Genomic DNA, 21994 nt, shown 5'->3' on the forward strand with positions numbered 1-21994 from the left:
ATTTCTTTCACCTCTCAATTCCTTCTTCTGTGCAAACTCTCTTCTTTCTTCTTGAAAATACTGTGATTTCTTGTGACTGCTAAACATCTGCACAGGCAAATCAGCTGCCACAATGCTTCCACAAGGAGAAAGCTAAAAATCCCCTAAACCCCAGAAACTGTATTGCTTGAATGCATCTACTGCCTATATCTTAATTCTCTTTCTTTCTCTCCCTCCTTGAATTCTCCTTGAAAAAACTGCCTGAGAACTTACCTTGATTTTGATGAAGTAGTCTGCAACAAGGGATTTGCTAATCTGTTCTTTTACAGTTTTCTCACTCTTGTCATTAGTTAATATAGCCCTGCCAGGTCTAGAGCAAGTTTCTGTACTTTTGTTCTGAATAACTTACAACTGTTCTCAAATTCAGTTCCTCTCTTTCATTTTCTGCAAAAGAAGCAGAATATTAAACCAAGGTGATCACTGTGCCATAATTAATATGCAGGTGGCATTCACAGGAAGCTGCCAAGCTGGAACATATGACTTGATACAGTACATTTTTCCCATTAAGTTATGTAATTGTAATAACTATCAATTAAGTAGCAGAACTAATTTCCTTTAAAGATACTAGCCCTTATTTCCTTTCCTAGGAGTAGAATGCATTATCAAAGCCCAACAGCTTCTGCTCAAGAGAAAATCAAGCAGGTTTCAAAGCCAGGAAGTCCCACTGTAATCAAAACTAGAAAGATGTAAATGGATTCTCTAGTACTGGTATTCTCACAAAACTAACAACCAGGGAGAGCAAACAAGCAGCAGATACCATGCAGGTTTAACTCTGTGAGTTGAAGTCAAATTTTTCTTGAAAGCATTTTTAGCATATGTTTTTCATGAACTTTAAATGCCTTTTAAATGACATATTTGTGCAAGACAATTACAAAAGATCCTTTGAGTTGGCTATGTTAATAAAGCAGTCTGGAAAACTGTACATGCTGAAAAGCTAGTTAAAAATTTGGGTTTTGATTCTAGAAGAAACTAATAATCCCGGGGGGAAGGGAAGAAATTTGTCTGTGTTTTCTTTTTTTTTTCTTTTCCATTAGGTTGCAAAGCAGAAAGATTTGGAAGCTTTTACGACAATAGTACTTAGCATTTATCAACATTTTTTCAGAACCATTCTGGAGCCTCAAAAGAATAAACTTGGATGGTCATGCTCCTCATTGCCTAATCCTGTGTTAATTCTTTGAAATTTACTGTGCGTAAATTAAACTACTAATTTTAATAACTATATATTTCTTGCATTGTTTTATTTCATCTAATCAGCTAAACTACTGCTACAGTAGGGGAAAGAAAAATATCACTAGGCATGAGTCCACTTATCATAGAGTAGATATTTGAAGTTGATTGTATGGATCCCTGCCTAAAATTGCAGGTCCACTTGCTGTATCATTTACAGACCCTTCTGCTCAGAATTATGTACTTCGATTGAGATTATTTAAATTTCCAATATTTAAGCAGAACAAATATTAATCTACAGGAAAATTTTTTGGACTTATGACAGTGTTCAGTATTTTTATAAGGTTTTTCTTATCTAGATTAATCCAATTTTAATAAACATTTCAGACACTCAAAATATATATTATTAACATTAGTATAAACATTTATTGGAGAAAGTGATAACTTTTTTTCTGTTCATTTTAATGATAAGTAGAACATGAAAAGAAGTGTATCTTAAAAATGGGTATATTTTTATCATTATATTGATAGAACAGGAAGTAAAACTTTTTTATGCAATGCTATGCCCTTGCTAGATCTTATTTGGTTCCAGCTTGATAGCAGAAAATTTCCCTAAAAAAACACATTAGAAGTTTAAGCAGCTACATATTGTTGAAGGAAATCTGAGTTACAAATATATTAAAAATGCAATTATATTCGGATATATAATACATTGAAGTGGAATTATTTCTGAACATAGTATGAAGTCTACTGAAAACCCTCTTAAACATAGAAATACCAGATAATTTATTTTTCATGCTCTGAATGCAATGCCCTAAATTAATTAAATTAACTTGTTTGTAGTTAATAGCTTTAAAAGTAGTATCGAGACAGATAAAAAAGGTTTTCAAGAGGTAAGAAGACCTTTCATTTATACAGCATTTGGAATCAGATTATTATTCATTTAATCTATATGAGTATGCACTGTCCACATGTGGAAGATCCAAAGCCTGAAGATATATTTTGTACACATCCTTTTTTAAGAAGAATGTGTTAACACCTGTGTTAACACCACTTTTTGTAGGATGAAAGAAAAAAAGAACAAACCAACCTACCACTCTAGTGTGCATTTGTAGAGGCTGGTGCTTACATCCAAAGTGACAGAATTCTGCAAGAAGAATTATGTTGAACAATTTCAGTTTTTTGTCACTTTCATTGTCTATCACCACAGCAGAATTTGGCAGTTTGCCCAAGAGAGTAAGGACCACACTACCAGTATAACATTATCACAAAACTGAGGTGTTGGTCTGTACAGCAAGGAATTTCCTTTACATTGGTGTCATATGTGGGGATTTTATTTATTTTATTGTCTGTTGTTGGGTTTTGCAGTGTTATTTATAATGAAAATTCTTCAGTCTCTCTTCCCTGAGCGTTGAATCACTCCCTCTAAGAAGAGAAAAACGGAGGGCAAGAGAGAGTGGGGGGCACAGGGAAAGACATCATAGGGATCCAGCTAATTGCTTTTACAAGTTACAGTGTTGATAGTAAAGACAAAATGAGTCTGGGACCTTACAGGTCACTGAGATAAAATAGCTAAAAGTTTGACCTGCTTGTACCAAAATGATCATAGGATAATTTGGGTTGGAAGGGACCTCAGCGGGTCTCTAGTCCAACCTCCTGCTCTAAGAAAGGTCAGGTTTGAGGACAGACCATATCCAGGGTTTGATCCAGAGAGGTCTTGAAAACCTCTAGGAAAACTATAGCATCTATTAGACAATCCAGAAAGAAAAGGGTAGTCAAAAATTACTAATCTAACTCCTACCTTTATAATAGAATATTGTAAAATAAAATACTAGTAAAAAAGAACATGCAATATTGCATTAATATTCTGCCATTTACAAGGTGTTAAAATCCTTTATTTTTAAAAAGGACAGAACCTATATACTCTAATAAAAGTTTTTTGCAAGTGCATATTTTGGCAAGGATTTTAGTGTCTTCAGTATTTGATGTTACTGCAACACTATTAGACAGTATTATTTCTTTGATCATTTTTACCCCAAAGGATCTCAGCTATGTCTTATAATCAGGGAACGTGCTTCTTTTTGACATGTTATAATTTTCCACAATAGCAGTTTTGGTTCAATATTTATATATTATCAGGTGGATCTATACATAATTTGGATCTGTGGAGCTTTGGGGGCTTTTTATCCTTTCAAGAGATAGGAGACAAGAGTACAGAAGTGTATTTTCAGGGAGGGTTGCTGGTTTACTTTTAGTAATGCCTTAAGTGGGGTTTCTTTCCATTAGTCAAAAGTATAGGCATGCAAAAATACTTAAAGAACTGGACATGCTCTGAGTGTATCAAATTTTGTCATTATAGTGACCATGATTAGGATGATTGCCTTTCTTTGGTAGGAAAAATAAAACCAGATTTAGTTATGAAAGAATTAAAGATCACATAAAAGAATGAAAAAAAGTCTAATTAAAAAGTTTTAAGAAAATTGTTTCCTACACTTATCTTTATTTCACTCAGATCTGTACTTTTTAAACATAAACAACAATTTATTATTAAAAGATATTGCTTAATTTTTTACATGTATGGAATTGAAGTTTAATAGGAAGCAGATTCTTAATAAGATCAATATTTTAGCAGATTTATACAGGCTTGTAGTCTGTTTGCACCAGGAAAATATTCTTTCTGACATATATAATTCAAGGAAGGAATGAACTTTGCAGTTTTCATAAGTACTGAAGAACAAGAATGTCTTGTGTGGGACTAAAAAATTCCAATAAGTAAATAAAACTGGGAAAATTATGTATAATGGTTTCTTAGTGTTTTGTTGCTGTTCAGAGTTTTTATCTTCATATTTTAAATGCTTTCCTGTGATCATTCTGATCTCTTGTTCATTTTCTGCACTGTATAGAGTATATAAGGAATATTATTACTGGACATCAAAATTATGACAGAATAACCAAGGTCAAGCCAATGCTGCAAACCTGAGTACATTATGGTGTTCACTGTAACTACAATTAAATTCAAATCAAAACATCAGGGGAGCGTTCCCAATTGAATTCAATATGTATTTGTCATAGGTTAGCAAGCATAGTCCCGGAAGGGACGTCCTTGCTAAGGGGTGCTTACAGTTTCCTCTGGGAACTGATAGAACCTATCAGCTGGCCAGTTTGAATATGGACAATTCTCTAAGCCACTTAAAGTTGTGATCACCTCTGTGATCCACATTTAAGAATAGGCAAACTCCCCCTCCAAGCTCTCTCTCTCGTTTCCGGCGCTGGGACAGGTGGCTGCAGGGCCCGAGCAGGGCCCAGTGGGCCCGGCCAGGCCCTGCTTGGGCCAGGCCGGGCCGGGCCACGGCCATCCTGAAGCCATGGACCTGTTCCAGCCGTGGAACCCCCCCCACTGCCTTGCCGTGGGCAGCCGGAGCAGCTCGGCTCTCCCCCCTCTCCACTGCGATAAGAAAAAATTCAACATTCCAGCTGTAAAGCTGCAAGGCCGAGGTGAGAGTAACCCTTTTATTGCTGTGAAGAGCTGAAAACCTGAGGGAAGAGAGAGAGGAGATGCTTAAAGCTGAAATTCTGTTGTGAAGCTATGATATATCAGAGTATCCTGTTGTAATTTCATGAAGATATGGGGGGTGGAGTGTTCAATTTGTGAGCAAAAGCACCTGCGCTGAGATAGGCAGATGCTGACGCAGCTGTAATTTCATGAGAAGTTTGGACAGGGAGAGATGAACCAGATGAGGACTTTTGCTCCGAACGGGAAAGGAGAAAACCTCAGTCCGTAGAGATGCTCCCAGAGATAGTCCTAAAGATGAAGATGATGAAGACCCTTTGCTCCCAGGGAAGGAGAAGGGCCTCTGTTTTTGTTTCTGAACGGCTCAACCTTAAAAATTGTACCCCAAAAAACTTCAAGAGTGGACCCTCGAAGGCAGTTGCGGGAAAAGCTGCAAGTCGGGGGAAAGGACTCACACGCAGGCAGAGAGACTCCTCTTCCTAAATGGACTGAACGATATTTGGAAGTGGGCGGCTGTCTCGTTGTGATAATGTTTTCATAGCATGAGCAAGAAGAGACTTCTCTTTCTAAATGGACTGAACAAGGTTATTATGGAAGTGGTAAACAGACTGAACATCTTAAGGGTTGTCTTTTCACATCGTCAGTGGGAGAAGGGAGGAAGGTGGGGGGAGGAGGAGAGTTCTGAAGGTGGTATTTTTTTTTTTCCTTCTTTTAGGTCTGTTAATAAACTTCTTTATATTCTTTCAAGTTTGGTGCCTGTTTTGCATTTCTCCTAATTCTTATCTCACAGCAGATAAACAGTAATGAGTATTTTGGACCAAACCACTACACTAAATTGGTGTTTCCGCCCGGTTACAAACCGAACCCGCGACAGTATTCACATAGAAAACATGGATAGACATCATGATGAAGTGAATCATCACAAAGTTCTTATTACTGATTTAGGTTGCAAATCACTCTAGGGTTGAAAGATGTTATGCTCTTTGTTCTGTTCCCTTTTCCTAGGGAGAGGGATGAAAGAAAATGCAGAGCTAGTGTCCTATCTGTATTTCCTAACTGTTAAAGCATATGGACCACTAGAATTTTAAAGACTTTGAGAGTAGTCTTTGAAATCTGGCAGGCCTTTAAGTACAAAACTTTTGCCACAAAACATCTGCATAAAATGGCTGGGGTGTTTGTGCTTGTGATTCTGGGAAAAGCATTGAGTTAACAAAGAACAGCCAAGTCTGGCTTAGCATCTGGATGCAGTGGCAGATTTCTACTCTGGTAAACCAAGCTACTTCAGGAGAAATAGAATAATATCCCATTTGCCATGCTTTCTTGAGAACAGAACTGCTGCAGTATTAGACACGGGATAGCTAAACATTGGAAGTTCTACTGACAGTGCTACTAGCTCTACATTTCAAATGAAAATTCAGCCCTGACAGAACTGCCTTCCTTCAACCCACAACAAGATTTCATAAAAATCAGGAAGAGACACTCATGGGAAGAGACAAATAAACAAGCAAAATGTATGAACTTGAAGGTGAAATGATTTTAATAGGAGGAAGACGCAAAAAAAGTTTTCTTTTGAATGTATATATATATGGGTTTTTTTTTCTTCATGCCCATTAAACTTATGCTATGCTATATTGGAGAGTAGGAGGGTGACAGAATAGAGGAAAGGGATGGATTTGGGTAATCTATCAGCCAGAATACATCAAAACATCATTTCCTGCTACAGAGTTTAGATGAAGAAAGGAAAACTAATACTCAATTTTACTCCCTGTCACAATAGAGTCCTTTAACACAGGAGATTTTTCTTTTTTTGTATGTTTTCCAATTAATCCAGCTCTTACGTTTCTTTAGTATTGCTTATATTCAAAGTCAGAAGTTCCCTAAGTCATCAGAAAAATAAGTTGCTCTCTCTCTTTTTTATAAGCCTGCTTTAAGTACTGAGAGGCCACAATGAAATCTCTCTGAAGTCTTCTCTTCTCCTGGCTGAACAACCCAAGCTCTCTCTGCCTGTATTCATAGGAGAGGTGCTCCAACCCTCTGATCATTTCCTCCTCTGGACCTGCTCTAATGGGCCTATGTCCTTCTGTCTCGAGAACCCCAGATTTGGATTCAGTATTCCAGGTGGGATCTCATGACAGCAGGGCAGAGGGACAGAATCACTGCCCTCAACCTGCTGGCCATGCCTCTCTTGATGCAGCCCAGGATCCTGTTGGCCATCTGGGCTGCAAGCACACACTGTTGGCTCACATCCCACTCTTCATTTACAAGAACCTCCAAGTCCTTCTCCACAGGGCTGCTCTCAATTAGTTCTTCTCCCAGTCTTTGCTCATGTCTGGGATTACCCCGACTGACATGCAGCACCTTGCACTTGCACGTGTTGAACTTCATGGGGTTCTCATGGACCCACTTCTCAAGTTTGTCCAGGATGACATCCCTTCCTTCTGTTGTGTCTACTGCACTGCTCAGATGTGTCATCTGCAAACTTGCTGAGGGTGCACTTGATATCGCTGTCTATGTATGCTGATCAAGACATTAAATACCACTGGTCCCAGGATAGTGTTCAAATGGACACTTCTCACTGGGCTCCATCTGGTCATGGAGCCATTGACCACAACCCTCTGGCTGCATCCAGCCAGCCAATTCCTTATTCAATAATTAATAATAAAATCCATATCTCTCCAATTTGGACATAAGGAATTCACCAAATCACAGGCATACATATATTATTTTCCAAATTATACTCTATTTTTTAAAATAATACTTTGGAGCAAGTATTCTGTCAGAAAAGTTTAGGCAGGGCTTAAAAGCAATCTTGATTCATTCTTATCAGTAATTAAATTGATAACAAAGGGGTATGTATATAATCTGTCTGACATTAAGTGTAGTCCATGGAATTTCATCTAGAGAACAGGTGCAGAATAACGCAGATGAGACTGGTGAAGGACAGTGAAAGAATACGGAATAATATAATTTCAGATTTAAAATTATTGTCCAAAAATATAATTGAATAATGTGGGTTTTATGCTGTGAAAAGGACCGAATCAGAATGCTCTTCTATCTCCATAATATTCATTCGTTACACACTCAGCAACAATGCCCTAACAACATGAGGTTCATCAAAGCATAAGTCATCAACCTCCAAGATGCTTTGACAAGGGGGAGACCATTTTCTAGCTGAAAAGGTATAGATAGCCACAAGAAATGGAAGAATCTTCATAAGCAAGACCAGAGCCTGAAATTTTTTTTCAGAAGTATGTGTTTTGTCTTTGAAACATTGATGTTTGAAAAGCTATGCTAAAAAAACTCCAACAACCCACAAAATCAATCCAACTAAAACCTACAACAAAACAAAATCACCACCACAAAAAAAAAAAAAGCAAAACAAAACCCTCATACAGGAAAAAAAACACCCCAAACCAAAAACATCCCCAAACCCCCCAAAACTGAACCCTTATAAATATATACTTGGTAAAGTACAAAAAAGATAAGTACTCACCACAGACTTCAGACAGCACCAGGAAGGGGCTGCTCCTCATAAGAAGGTGAGTTAGGAGCTGAGGGCAGCAACAAGACCGTCCGGGGCAGCCCCAGACTCACTGGCAAGCTGTGTAGCCACACAGAACCCAAGCAAGAAGAGCAGGATACATCTGTTGCAGTAATTCTGGTTTATCAAAGAGTTCACACCACCAGACAAGTCCACAGTGATGAAGCAGGTCTGAGATCAGGATATCAGGCTCCAGATCAGAAAGGCACGTGGCACTAGACATGACTGCAATATAGCTCAAGCAGAATCTAGCAAGCAGCATCATCCAAAATTAACTTTGTGCATGTGTGCAGTTGAAGATTTTAAATAAGTTCAGCTCATGTATAGACACTTTTGTACATGAAAGATTGACTAAACCAAAATGTCATATATTTAAAGAGATAATGTGAGGAAATCTCACACATATCAGATGATGGAAATATTCAGCAGTAAATAATACAGATTATTTCAGATGCTTAACCTATCCAATCAGGAGGACAAATGAAATGCATTGTGACTCAAGTTATCTGTTACACTAAACAGGTGACAGGTAAGCAAACCTTCCATCCAAAAGTTTAGGGCTGGGCTATAATTTGCTAAAATATAGCTATAGACTAATAATTGTGTATAAATAATGAAAAAAATATGACTAGTTAAATTAGTATTTGCTAACAAAAATGGGTAATATTGCTACAAATTTTTTTATAAGGAATTCTTTACCTAGCTGTTACAAAATATTTCAGAAGAAAATATCAGGGGTGTTTTACAGATTTTTTTCTACAGATCTCGTTTCCTAACAAAGCTTTTCAATTTCTTGGTGCCTTAAGCAATACTTTGCAGATGCATACTAGGGGCAGAAAAATGAGAGATTTTTCTCTGCATATGTACATTGGTTAGAGCAAGTGTTTTCTACATGTAATTATAAATGTCTGCTTTGCCAGAGATGAGAGAGGAGATTGTTCACACAATTAAACATGTGATTTCTAGTCTCCAAAGTAGGATTACAGATGTTTGAATAATATTCTAATCAGTGATGAAATAAAGTAATAACATTTTAAAACCACCATTATATTTGCCAGAAGCTCATCCATTGACAGGAGACATTTAACTTAGTTTTGCTACATATAGATCATATAAAAACATCAAATGGCAGTGTGCCATTGCAGCAACAAAATATAGCCCTGTTCTGAGCTGCATCAGCAAGAGTGTAGTAAGTAGATCAGAGGATGTTACGCATATCAAACGTATCAGGGTTTCTTATCTTGTATATTGTATCAGGCTTTGGTTCTCCCAGTTAAAGCGAAAAGTTAAAAAGCTTGAGAGGATTTCTGAAATGGTCACTGAGATAACTGGAGTGATGGAGAGCATGATGTATGAAGAAAGGTTGAAGACATTTTTCTTGTTAAACATATGCAGTAGAAACCCATAGAAATCTAATCACAGTCTGCCAATATCTGAAATCCAGCTGACTGGTGAGCTTGTGTTTATAAATATCTTCCCCATTCCCACTATTCTATTTCTCAGAAGATGTAGACATACCAACTAAACACGATAGTATCAAGATTGGCTCCCTTCAATTCATACTGTCTTTAAATACTGTTTTGCTTTATCCTCACAGATTCTAAAGGACATGTTTGTAGCTCAGTTTTCTATTTCTCACTTCTGATACATGGATGGTCATTCTCAGTAATCAAAAACCTACTTAAATTCAATATTTCTTAGAATTTTTCTGTCAGTTCTAATAAAAAATTTCCTTGTTGATGTTTTGGATTCAAAAGTCCAACAATCTTAGCATATAATTAATTTCAGTGTATGTGAGCATAATCTAGGGAAGTAGTTCTTCAGAAAAAGAAGAATAAAATCTATTTATTTGAGATATAGATGGATATATATGAACTAATAAAGAGAATCTACGAGGCTGCACTTCTGAATTACCTTTGGAAAACTGACAGTTAATATTTGTCATTTAGCTAAAATTATATATTATAGTATAAAAAAAGAACATTCTTTACTATATTTTCTGTTGAATATTTGCAGCATCAACCAATATGGATTTTAGACATGCAAATTCAAGCGCAATAAAGAAATTACAAGAATAATGGAACAGAAATACTGCTGGAATATTTTAAATAGCTTCTAAATTGTTCATGTAAAATACATTTTGTTTTAATATGAAACAGTTCATTTCCAGGGAAGAAATAGTGACTTTTTTTCATAAATTAATGTTCAGCCAACATTATGCCTTTTATAACCTTTCCAAAATATGAATATGCTGATTAATTCGCAAGACATAGATCTTGAACTACCCTTCTAAACATCAAGAGCTTTCATTGAAGGCCAACCCACAGCAACTTATTCCAAAGAGACAGGCTTTGACTTTCAGATTTTTGTGAGGTCTTTCAGTCTTTATTTATGCTTATGCTGTATTTAGTTTATTCCATCTGCTTTCAATTATTGTGACTGCATATGTTTTGGTTTGGGGGGTTTTATTTTATTTTGGTGTGGTTGTCTGCTTTTAATAGGCCTGTCCTTTCAGATAAAGAACAACTGATTCCCCTGGAATTAAACATCTTCCAAGGCAAAGCAGGAAACCTAAATACATAATTATTTACAGCATGTAAATATGGGTCATATCTAAGGTGTTTGTGTCTATATAGTAAGCTAAACTCTAGATGTAGCAAAGGTTACAAGAAAGCTTACTGTGTAAAAAAACTAAACTTCCAACATCTGTTTAAGACTTGGTTTAGGACAATAAAATAGCTGTCAATTATTTTGTAGAAGTAACATCTAGGTAAATAAACTTCATATTCTCTTGATTTTTTTTTCTGCATTATAGCTATATTAGCAAAGTTACTTTTGCCTTTATACTATCATTAAAGAGCCTATCAGCTCACTGAAGCTAGTTAGAAAATGAAATACTTTTATTCAAGAAGGGCTAGTATTATCTGAAATAAAATGCTAAGACGGCCACAAATTTAGGAAGATGTCTCTTTAATAATGTACATTGCTACACTGGGGCCCCATATTGTCTGTTTACTCAAGCAGGTGGATTTGCTGAAGAAGTGCTGATGATGCAATGTGCTGACCCACATATCAGTTCCCAACGGAGTGCACCAGCTGGTATAGTTTATGCTTGTAGTTTAAACAAAGCCAACATTTTTCCCTTTCCATTGTCTCCTGCTGATGGAATACGGAACAATTAAAATATTGTCAAGTTATCTTATAGGAAAAGATCTATCCTTACAGTTATTTATGGGTTATGTTTTTCTTCCTTATTATGTATTATTTCTTGTGAGAATATAAAATAAAAATTTAGATCTGGGAAACATTGCTTGTATACTTATTAAAGTGCTTACCTTATCCATATATGATAAACACAAATCTTGAGATTATTAATGATTAATAATTTACATTATTCCTTGAACCTTACTCTACAAAGGAAAATAAATTATTGCTCATTTTTTATTGTTTTCTGTGGTTTCATTTTCACAGATGTCTAAAATGGTGCAAAAGCAGTATTAAGAGATCTAAAGTTTTACCTCAAAATTAGCGTTGTACACCTTGATGGCTATTTCCTCTGAGGCTTTTTTAAAATTACCAAAAACAGTAACAGGGTTTATGAAGTGTAAAGGTTAACTTCTTTCATATCTGAGATGCTTTAAATCCTGTAATTGTGATATTTGTTTAATTAAAAATAGTACTTTGACTGCTCAGATCTCTGTTAAAAAACAAACAAACAAACAAACAAACAGAAATGTCTCTTTAATAAGCAAGATTGTTGAAGTGAGAAACTTTAATTTCAGAAAGTCAAACATTTAATGTGAAAATGTTCTCAACATCCAGGAATATCAATGGTCAATATTTCTTCATAAGAGAGATTGGGCCTAATGCTTTTTCATTTAAAATTAAAATATTGTCTCTAAGTTCCTAATAACAGAACCTTGGGAGGTTATTTGTGGCTCAAGCATAGTCTTTTGCTTTACCAAACTCCATCTGCTAAATCCTTTCACATTATAACAGAATATATATCAGAACATGACTGATCCTCATGTGTACAGTTAATGCCCATAAACAATTTTTGTATGCATTTATGCACTTGTAAGGAATTCAATATATGAATTAGCTAGAAGACATAACATTTGCTGCAGGATATCATTACTTTATGTAGACCTAGTGGAGGTGTCTAAGGTATAGACAGCTGTGGAGTAGTTTTGTTGTGAAATTGCATGAAGGCTCTAGTCTTATGTTGTGAAGGTTCTGGAACCTGGACCCATGTCTGCAAGACTTGTAATCAGTTCATTCACTACTGATAGACGTGATTAAGGAGAACACAGATGTGTCTTTGATGCAGATTGGATTCGGTGTTGATCATGAAATAATGCTAGGAGAAAGCAAATGGTTAATTTGAGTGAATGGTGATGCACAAGGCTAAGTATATGAAGAGCCACGACCTAATCTTTGACGCTGAAAGTCAGGTTAGCTGTTGGCTAGTTTCCAGGACCATGGTGAAACATTTCTTGATTGTAATAAAACTTGAATGCTCATTCCAAACAACGCTTTTTCAAGTTGTGGAGTTTTAATGAAATTTCCACTTTTTTCAGGCAACTCCGTAAGGTCAAAACAAAACAGTATTTGAATTTTCCAAGTGGGTCAGAGCTTTTGATTTTTCTTCTTACATTTTTCTCTTTTTTTCATTTACTAGCTTGCTTCATTCTAAGAAGCAAGTAATCCCTGAAATATTATAAGAAATATTAGTCTTTAGAAAAAGCATTTTGATAAGAAATTCTCCGTGTGGAAGAAGCAATTTAAATTTTGCTAGATAAAATGCCTTTATTTGTCATTGTGCACTGACATATTCAAATAAATATGTGTACTCTTCACTTTAATCCTTGAGATAATGTGTATTTTATTGTGCTTAGGAACCATGACAACACAAAGAGATGTTTCGTATTTAAACCAGATACCACAGTAACATAAGAATACGAGTGCTTGCATAGCTTTAGAGGGGATAGAACTGATTCACTGTAATTGTGTTTTAGAATTTATGAAAAATTATTTTTCTTTGTATCTGTAATGACAACAGTATCTATTTTGACATAGCCGAACTCACTTGTGGTAAGATCTGTACATAAATCAGGCATTGTAAAATGCCACATATTGTGTCGTGCAGGGTTTTTATTTGAGGTCCTTAGTCATCAGGTATTTGGTTAAGCAATGACAATAATTTATTCATTCTTACCTATGCAGATGACACCAAGCCGAGTGGTGCAGTTGACACACCTGAAGGACAAGATGCCATCCAGAGGCACCTGGACAAGCTTGAGAAGTGGGCACATGGGAATCTTATGTGGTTCAATAAGTGCAAGGTGCTGCACCTGGAGCAGGACAACCTCTGCTTGGGGGGTTGAACATATTGAGAGCAGCCCCGCCAAGAAGGATTTGCAGGTATTGGTGGATGAAAAGCTGGACATGAGTTGGCAATGTGCACTTGCAGTATGGAAATCCAAACACATCATGGGCTGCAAAAAAAGGTTGAGAGAGGCGATTATGCTCCTCTGCTCTGACACCCCATGTGCAGTACTGTGTCCAGATGTGGTGTCCTCAGCACAAAAAAACCACAAACTGTTGGAGAGGCCAGGGGGCCACAAAAATGATGAGTGATGAAGCACTTCTTCTTCAAGGAAAGGCTGAGAAATCTGGGGTTATTCTGCTTGGAGAAGAGGAAGCTACAGGGAGACCCTATCAGTACTTACAGGGGGCTTAAAAGAAACACAGGAACAAACTTTTTAATAGGGCTTGTAGAGATAGAACAAGGAGTGGTGGTTTTAAACTAAAGAAGGATCAATTCAAACTAAGTATTAGGAAAAAAAAAAATTATTTTGAGGGTGATAAGACATAGGAACAGATTGCTCACAGAGGTTGTAGATGTCCTATCCCTGGAAACATTCAAGGCCAGATTGGACTGGGCTTTGAGCAGCCTGATCTAGTTAAAGATGTCTGGGATCATGGCAGGAGAGTTGGACGAGATGACTTTCAAAGTTCCCTTTCAACCCAGACAAGTTATGATTCTATGGTTTTACTTTTTGTCAATCTGATATCACAGTAGAAAGATGTCGTATGAGTTGAAAAAGGAAAAAACAACTCCTTAATGTATGTATTTTCATTGTCCTTACATTTCCTTACTATGGGAATGCTATGTTTTTAATCTGTTCACTACTTGAAAATGAAATTTCTTGAAATTATCATATAAATATCTCAGTGTTTTATCATTCTTTTCTTCTTTTTTTTTTTTTTTTCTGGAAAAGAAGCCAAGAGAATTTTTCCTAAATTAATCATAAATAGCTAATTCAGTCTTCTTCCTATGCCTTTTTAATATTAGCGTTTCTACGTAAAATTACAATGTTCTATTTGGAAAGAAAGCATTTTTTTATATGTCACTACATGCTGAGAATTTATACATGGTACTTACAGGGATTTTTTTATACCTCTTTTCAACCGTTGTACCATTCTGTCATTACAACTCCTCTGAAAAGGAGGGAAAACTGCATTTTCCTTCTGAAGACAAAAATCAAATTAGTGACACCATGAGTTTGAAACAGGAAATTCATTAGTTGTTTTAAAATTCATAGAGCATCTAGAAAACCATCCCCATTACTTCTTTTCTATGGGTTAAATGTATTTTTATTAAATATGGTAAAAAAAAAAAAGATGGTTTCCCTTGTCCAGCTTCAGTGTACTTAACCAAGATCTCATTAACCTGCAAGATATTTTCTAATTCAGTCACAGATGCAGTCATGAGTAGTCAGCTGGAAATGAGGTAATTGGGGTGTGACAGAACTCTTAGTCTGTATCCATAATTCATTCTTCATAATAGAAGAAAACGTGAAGGTGCCCTATCAAAGTTTTTATGATAAGTTTAGTTTTACAAAAGCTGATAAAATGAATTGCTGTTCTGGTTTTGACATCAATGCACCATCTTTCAGTATGAAGAGCAAAGCTCACATTTCAGCAATACAAGGATCCAGGGAAATGCAGTCTGGTGAGCCTCACTTGATCCCTCAGAAGTTTATGGATCTAATCCTGAAAAATATTTCCAGGCACATGAAGGACAAGAAAATCTTCAGGAGTAGTCAACATGGATTCATAAAGCAGAAGCTACGCTTGACCAACTTGATACCTTGATCATGTAAGCTGGGTGGGAGTGCTGATCTGCTTGACAGTAGGAAGGCTCTGCAGAGGGATCTGCACAGGCTGGATCAGTGGCCTGAGGCCAGTTGTATGAGGTTGAAAAAAGCAAAGGTCTGTATCCTCCCCCTGAGTCACAACAAATTCATGCAGTGCTACAGACTTGGGGAAGAGTGGCTGGAAAGCTGCCCGGGGGAAAAGGACCTGGAGTTGCTAGTGGATATATGGCTGAACATGAGCCAATGTGTGCCCAGGAGATCAACGCAAATGGCATCCTGGCCTGTGTCAGAAAGAGTGTGGCCAGCAGGACCAGGGCAGTGATCGTCCCTCTGTACTCGGCGCTGGTGAGGCCACGGCTCGAATCCTGTGTCCGGTTCTGGGCCTCTCACTACAAGAAAGACATTGAGGTGCTGGAGCAGGTCCAGAGAAGGGCAATGGAGCTGGTGAAGGGGTTGGAATGCAAATCTTATGAGGATTGGCTGAGGGAGCTGGGCTTGTTTAGCCTGGAGCAAAGGAGGCTAAGGGGAGACCTTCTCACTCTCTGCAATGGAAAGAATGTGGTAGTGAGGTAGGCATTTATCTCTTCTTCCATGTAACAAGTGAAAGGATGAAATAGCCTCAAGTTGCACCAAGGAGAGGTTTAGATTACATACTAGGAAAAATTTCTTCCCTGTAAAGGTGGTCAGTCATTGAAACAGGCTACCTAGGGGAATGGTTGAAACACCATCCTCGGAGGTCTTTGAAAAATGCATGGATGTTCCACTTAGGGATAGTCTACTTGTGGACTTGGCAGTGGTAGGCTGGACTTGATTATCTTGATGGTCTTTTCCCACCTAAAGGATTCTCTGATGAAATGCCCAGACTTGTAGAGAGCAGTGGATTCTGACTAGCCAGATTTCAGGAAGGTCTTTGACACCGGCTTCCATAACATCCTCATTGAAAAACAGCTGAAATAAGTGCTGGATGAGCAGTCAGTGAAATGCATTGAAAACTGGATGCCATTATTTTTGAAAGAATGTAGAACGAGAATTCTACATTTTTTGAAAGAATGTAGAATTTCTGTCACTTTTACAGAATTGCAAACATTTGGAGGTGCTTAACCTGAATCCTTATTCAGAAAGGAACACAGTAGAATTAGAAAAGTTCTTCTTTCGTCCTTCAATATTGGATGCTTCCCAGTATATTGCCCAGATAGACTTTAAAAGATTCAAGCAGAATGTTCTTCTTTACTTTTAAAAAGGAGCATTTTGCTGAAAAGTATGGATTATTATCTTAGGAGTTTATTTTGTTTTGTCTGACTCTATCCTTACATCTCTGGATTATTCCATTATAAGAATTTTAAAGCCAAAATTAAGATTATTCCTTTCTTTCATGTGCTATATTTCTATTGGGAGAAGTTGATTCTATTTTCACCACCAAGAAAAGCTCTTTAAACATTTATTGCAGCTTTGTTTTCCTTCATCCATACAAGTGGAGAAAATTAAAATGTTTTCAAACCACTACATACATATACCCTGTATTGGTCTGTAACACCTCACTGACAGGCCCTTCTTCATTTTCCATAATGTCTATGTTATGACAAACACATTAACAACATTCACAGATCTCAATATACAATAATTAATAATACTGAAGAGAACTCACTTAAAAAAACCCTAAAGAAATAAATATACAAAATACTGCACCATAGTGAGGGTGTTCTTAGGTGTAACCTTAGAAGCACTATCTTTCTGCCTAATAAACACGACTCCTTAGCAGGAGAGCTGAGTGGCAGAACTGATAACATAACAGCAAGAGCACTAGAGATTGTGGAAGAATTTCAAATAAAGTAATTACCTTTACTAGCTCTGCAGAAGTTTCAGTAAATGCTGAAGAGGAGAAAATTGCAGGTGCTGACTTCAGAGAGTTGTAAAAAAATCTCTGTAGAAAATATCCTAAACTATACATTTTAAGTTTCTGATTGTTTTTCTCCTATATTGCCTCCTGCTGCTGGAAGCCCACCTGGTCTGTGTTACATCTCCTATTCAGCATATTTAAAGTTTGCTAGAACTGCTTCAGGGTTGAATATTTTAGAATAATGTTAATATGGCAGATTTTGACATTCTATTGTTCAAATGGCAACAATCTTTTTTTCTAATTATTTTTTTGTTAGGTTGAAATTCAAACTCCCTTCAGAGCAGAGGATGCTGAACTCTGGACTAAGAGAATTTGCAGAGCAACAATTTATTTTTTTCCCCAGTTGCATCAAGTGGTGGAATAGATGACTTTTGTATTTAAATCAGCAGAGTCACATGAAAGAAAGAGCAACATCTGGCCAAACACCTAGAAAAATGGTATTCATGAAATACTACCATCCTAAAAAGCTAATACACTATAGTGATAACTGCTTAAATCTTAAGAGCTTCATTTCTCAGAGGTACTCTTATAGCAACTGAACAGTACAAGTCTCAGATGTGTTGAACACATCTCAACTCTCATTATATTTCATTCTTTATTCAAGATCAAAATACATTTTAGATTGGCTGTAACCTCCATACTCACTTAGAAGTCTGTCTTCAGAGACCTGTGTTTTAAAATCTTTGCTAGAGAAAATCATTTACTCCACAATGCAAAATGTTTAAGAGAAACATATATTCAAGATCATTGATTTTCATAAAGAATTATCGGTGTTTTAAATTTACCTTAAAGTTTCAGTTGATAACTCTCAGTGGTTTCTCCCTTCTTCCCTCCCCGGCCTAGAAATAAAAAGAGAAATGAAATGTATATGGAATATGGATATTAAAAATCTTCAGAGGTAATTTTGCTTTAAAGAAGAACTCCTAAATATGGATTTTATGTAGATAGGTCAACAGATGCAAATTATTTCAAGAAACACTTTTTTCATCTTTGGAAGCACTAGGAATGTAGGTAGGAACACTACTTACATTCTTCAAGCTTCAGAAATGTTGCTAAAAGGGAGAGGATATAGCTGCTGACCCAGTGTGTAATGCAGTAAGACTGGTTTTTCTATCAAAGCTGCATAGATTGCATAGATGCTTTACAGATCATTAGTAACAAAGGTTTAGTTGGTCAAAGCTTTCTGTCTATTTACGTTTGGTTTTTTTTTTTTTAATGTAAACAGTCAACTCTAAAGTTCAGTACATAGTCCAATGCAATTGTGAATTTATTTTGAAACCCTTTACAAATAACAATAAGTGATTAAGGCACCACATAAGAATACTGCAGAGTTTAAATATCACCATTCTCTAATCTATCATGCAGATCTCTAACAGAGTTAACAATGGTACAAAGCATAATTGTTGCAGCTTACACAGTATGAATACATTGCTATTTGTCTGGAAGGAGAAGAAGCTAAGGGGAGGAACTACAATATTCTATTATTGAATTATATATTTGAAATCCATGAAATTGCTGAAAAGCCTGTGAGAATTATTACTGAATTTTTTTATAGCCAAGATTAAAATTATGGCTGAGATGTTCTCAATTTAGATTTCAGATCTCTCAATGGAAGTGCAATAAAGTAATCTGAACAAAATATTAATTATTTCCATGAAAAATTGATATTTCGGGGTTTTTATTGATTTCATTACCACAATTCACTGAGAGGATTATCATATTAACAACTTTGAAGTAACATACTGAAGGTAGATATGGTCTTTATGATAGAACTGAAACTGGCAAAATGACCTCTTTCATAACAGTGAAAAAAATTGAATGAAACTCCTGATTCATTAAGTTGAACCTTTTGCTGTCACAAAAGAGAACACCTTATAGCTTCCTATCACCATCCCTGGATGTGTAGTCACCATCCCTGGATGTGTTTAAAAGAAGATTGGATGTGGCACTCGGTGCCATGGTTTAGTTGAGGTGTTAGGGTGTGGGTTGGACTCGATGATCTTAGAGGTCTCTTCCAACCTGGTGATTCTGTGATTCTGATTCTGTGATTCCATTATCAATTTAGATCTCCATCTAAAAGTAATGTTTTTATTTTACTTCACCTTAACAATTACAAGAGATTTTCATTTTAATTAGTATAAATTTTCCTATAATGGTTTAAGAGAAACAATTTTATTCATCCCCTGCTATATTTGAAATTATTCTTCTAAAGCAAATTGAAATGGACTTATATGAAATGTTCTGTTTCACAGAAAATGTTTTCAGACAACTGTATTTGTTTTCTTCCTAATTTCAAGTAATTGAATTTAGATCATTCATTTGATTCAGAATTGCAAGCAACACCCAAGATCAGGTTGTAAGTAGGCAATATTTAAGAAGTTGTATTTTCTAAAAAGCTTTTTTAACACCTTGTGAGAATGTCAGTGTTCATGACATCTCTGAATGAGATACTCTATTTTATTTTATTTTTCATGGTGCTGTTGTACTACAAAAATAAGGGGATCTCAAATCAAGATGTTGTAGGCCATTTGTTCTTGATAAAAAAGTCATTTAATTTAAGAACAGATATGCTACTGAACTGTATTCTTCAATAAGTGCTTGAAAAGGTAATCCAAACAAGAATTCCTGAGGCATTTAACTGTTAGGGATCATACAACAGAAGTATTTGATCATACATTTAAATGTAGAGTGTATTCCTGCAAATAAAGAATTATGCTTGTGAATTACTTTATACAGCTGATTAGTGTGGTGGCCAATTGGCCTGTGGCACAAGGGACAGAGAGAGCTCTTGGTAAGACAGTCTCTGGTGCCAGAGACTTATCGGTCATGATAAGGGAAAGAAGTCTCTCCCAGGATGCATTGTTCTGTTACGGTAATCCACCCCAGTTTGGCTTCTCCGGCTGGCTGTTGGCCTCTACCCCTCGTCACTCCCCCAGAGCTTCCCCATTGGTCCCTGTTCCCTAGTCCCGCCTTTTCCCCGGCCCCAGGAAAAACCCTGAGCTCGCCATTGTTCTTGTATTTGCCTCTACACCTTTTGACAGCGTAGCAGCAATAAATGCTCCTGCCAGAACGCACCCAAATGCCCTTTGTGACTCTTGCTACCAACTGTAATACCGAACCCACCCGTGCGTCTGCGGGTGCACACGTATGCCCCACAGAGCCGGACAGAGACAGCAATAGATGAGTCTCATTTAAGCCAACTGAGCTATTTAAGTGCAAAAGTGTTTGCAGGATCCTGAGCTGTCTCATTAATCCTGAATCAATATACTTCTACATATGCAACACATCGAAAAAACTATTTCATGTACTCATGACAACATTAAAAAGTATAAAAAAATAAGCCCTCTTTTTATCGCAATTGCATATTCAAGCAGCAATTTTTGGAATGTTCTCAGGACTGACCACTTAAACAATGAGATTTTTAAATGCTAGAGAAGAACCAGAAAGCTGACAGGTCAAAAAATATAAATTTTCCTTTGGAAATGTCTCACTGCTGACTCTTATTTTAACAATTTACAGTGAAAAAAGAATGATTGTAAGACAGATGGAAGTATCCCAGCAAATGAGTTGCCATCAATAGCAAATACCCACTGGCTTTGTACACAACTCACAGTGCAGTATCTGGGCTTGCCCTGGCCTGAGTTGGTTTTAGCTTTTTTGAGCAACAGGCTGGCAGCAAATGACCACTGACCCCCTTGTTGGAGGTGAAGCTCTCTGAATGACTGTGGCCAAGTCTGTGAAACCAATACAACCACCAGAGACTGGTGGTATTAAATCTATACCAACAAATGATTACAGTTTTCAGTAATACAGTATTTCTTTTAGGTTTATTTCAGTACTTCATTATGGAAATATCAGATGCCCTGTAAGTGTAGAAAAGAGGTGCCATTATATCTCATATCATAAAGACAGACTGTGTCAAGCAGTGTTCGTTCCCTCTTCCACAACATGAAATCAACTATGCCTTTGCCATGGTGACAATTGTTTGCCTACACTGTAAATATTCTAATGACATGAGAAGTTCTTCTAGCAGTGACTTCATGATCAAACAGTTAGTATCTGGTAAAAACACGACACAAAAAGATTCTGGAAGCTATGAAGGTTGGCTGTTATGCAAGCTTAGTGGTATTTTTAAGGCAAAAATAAGTTTTAGATTTGAAAAAAATTAGAAATTGTAGATGAGAGTTACGCTGTGTCCATAGTCCTATAACCTGTAACTAACTTATACTTTTGTAAATTTGTAGTACTTGAGTAGAATAAAAAGTAAAGAAAGAGGCAAGAATAGTGTTAAAAGGCAAAATAAGTGTACTAAAATATGACTTAATAGAATATGAATAAGGAAATTTTATAATGTGAAGTTCTTACAACTCTTATGAATATAGAATTAAAATTATTACCACAGTTTGATGGAAAATTGCACAGGTTTAATAACAATCCTGCAAGTGTGTTAGTTATAATCAGTTAAATTGTCATAGTTAAGAACAAGCAGCAGGTGTATAGATGGTACAGATCCTGAAATGCATAACTAGGACAGATGGGAATAAGATCAAATGATAAACAATATCTTTCAGCCTTAATTATAAATTTATTAATATTACTGAAATTAATTTTTACTTCTATTTTCCACTAAGAATGTAGACATCCATGGACCACAAGTCTTGATTGCATCTGTCACT

At 36.4% G+C, this 21994-nt stretch overlaps 1 long non-coding RNA gene across 1 annotated transcript; it reads right to left on the bottom strand.

Annotated features, from left to right (window-relative positions):
* Window positions 1-13065: 13065 nt before the first annotated feature.
* Window positions 13066-18444, bottom strand: LOC121676675. The gene is made up of 4 exons (XR_006020529.1): window positions 18347-18444; window positions 18104-18157; window positions 14707-14792; window positions 13066-13756 (listed from the first exon to the last, which is right to left on the bottom strand). It is a non-coding gene; the product is annotated as an uncharacterized LOC121676675 (long non-coding RNA).
* Between the last annotated feature and the right edge of the window lie 3550 nt (window positions 18445-21994).

The sequence above is a fragment of the Corvus kubaryi genome, unplaced genomic scaffold (assembly GCF_017639235.1).
Source record: "Corvus kubaryi isolate FWS band 111438036 unplaced genomic scaffold, C.kubaryi_AGA036_p1.0 split1-131, whole genome shotgun sequence".
Classification (NCBI taxonomy): Eukaryota; Metazoa; Chordata; class Aves; order Passeriformes; family Corvidae; genus Corvus; species Corvus kubaryi.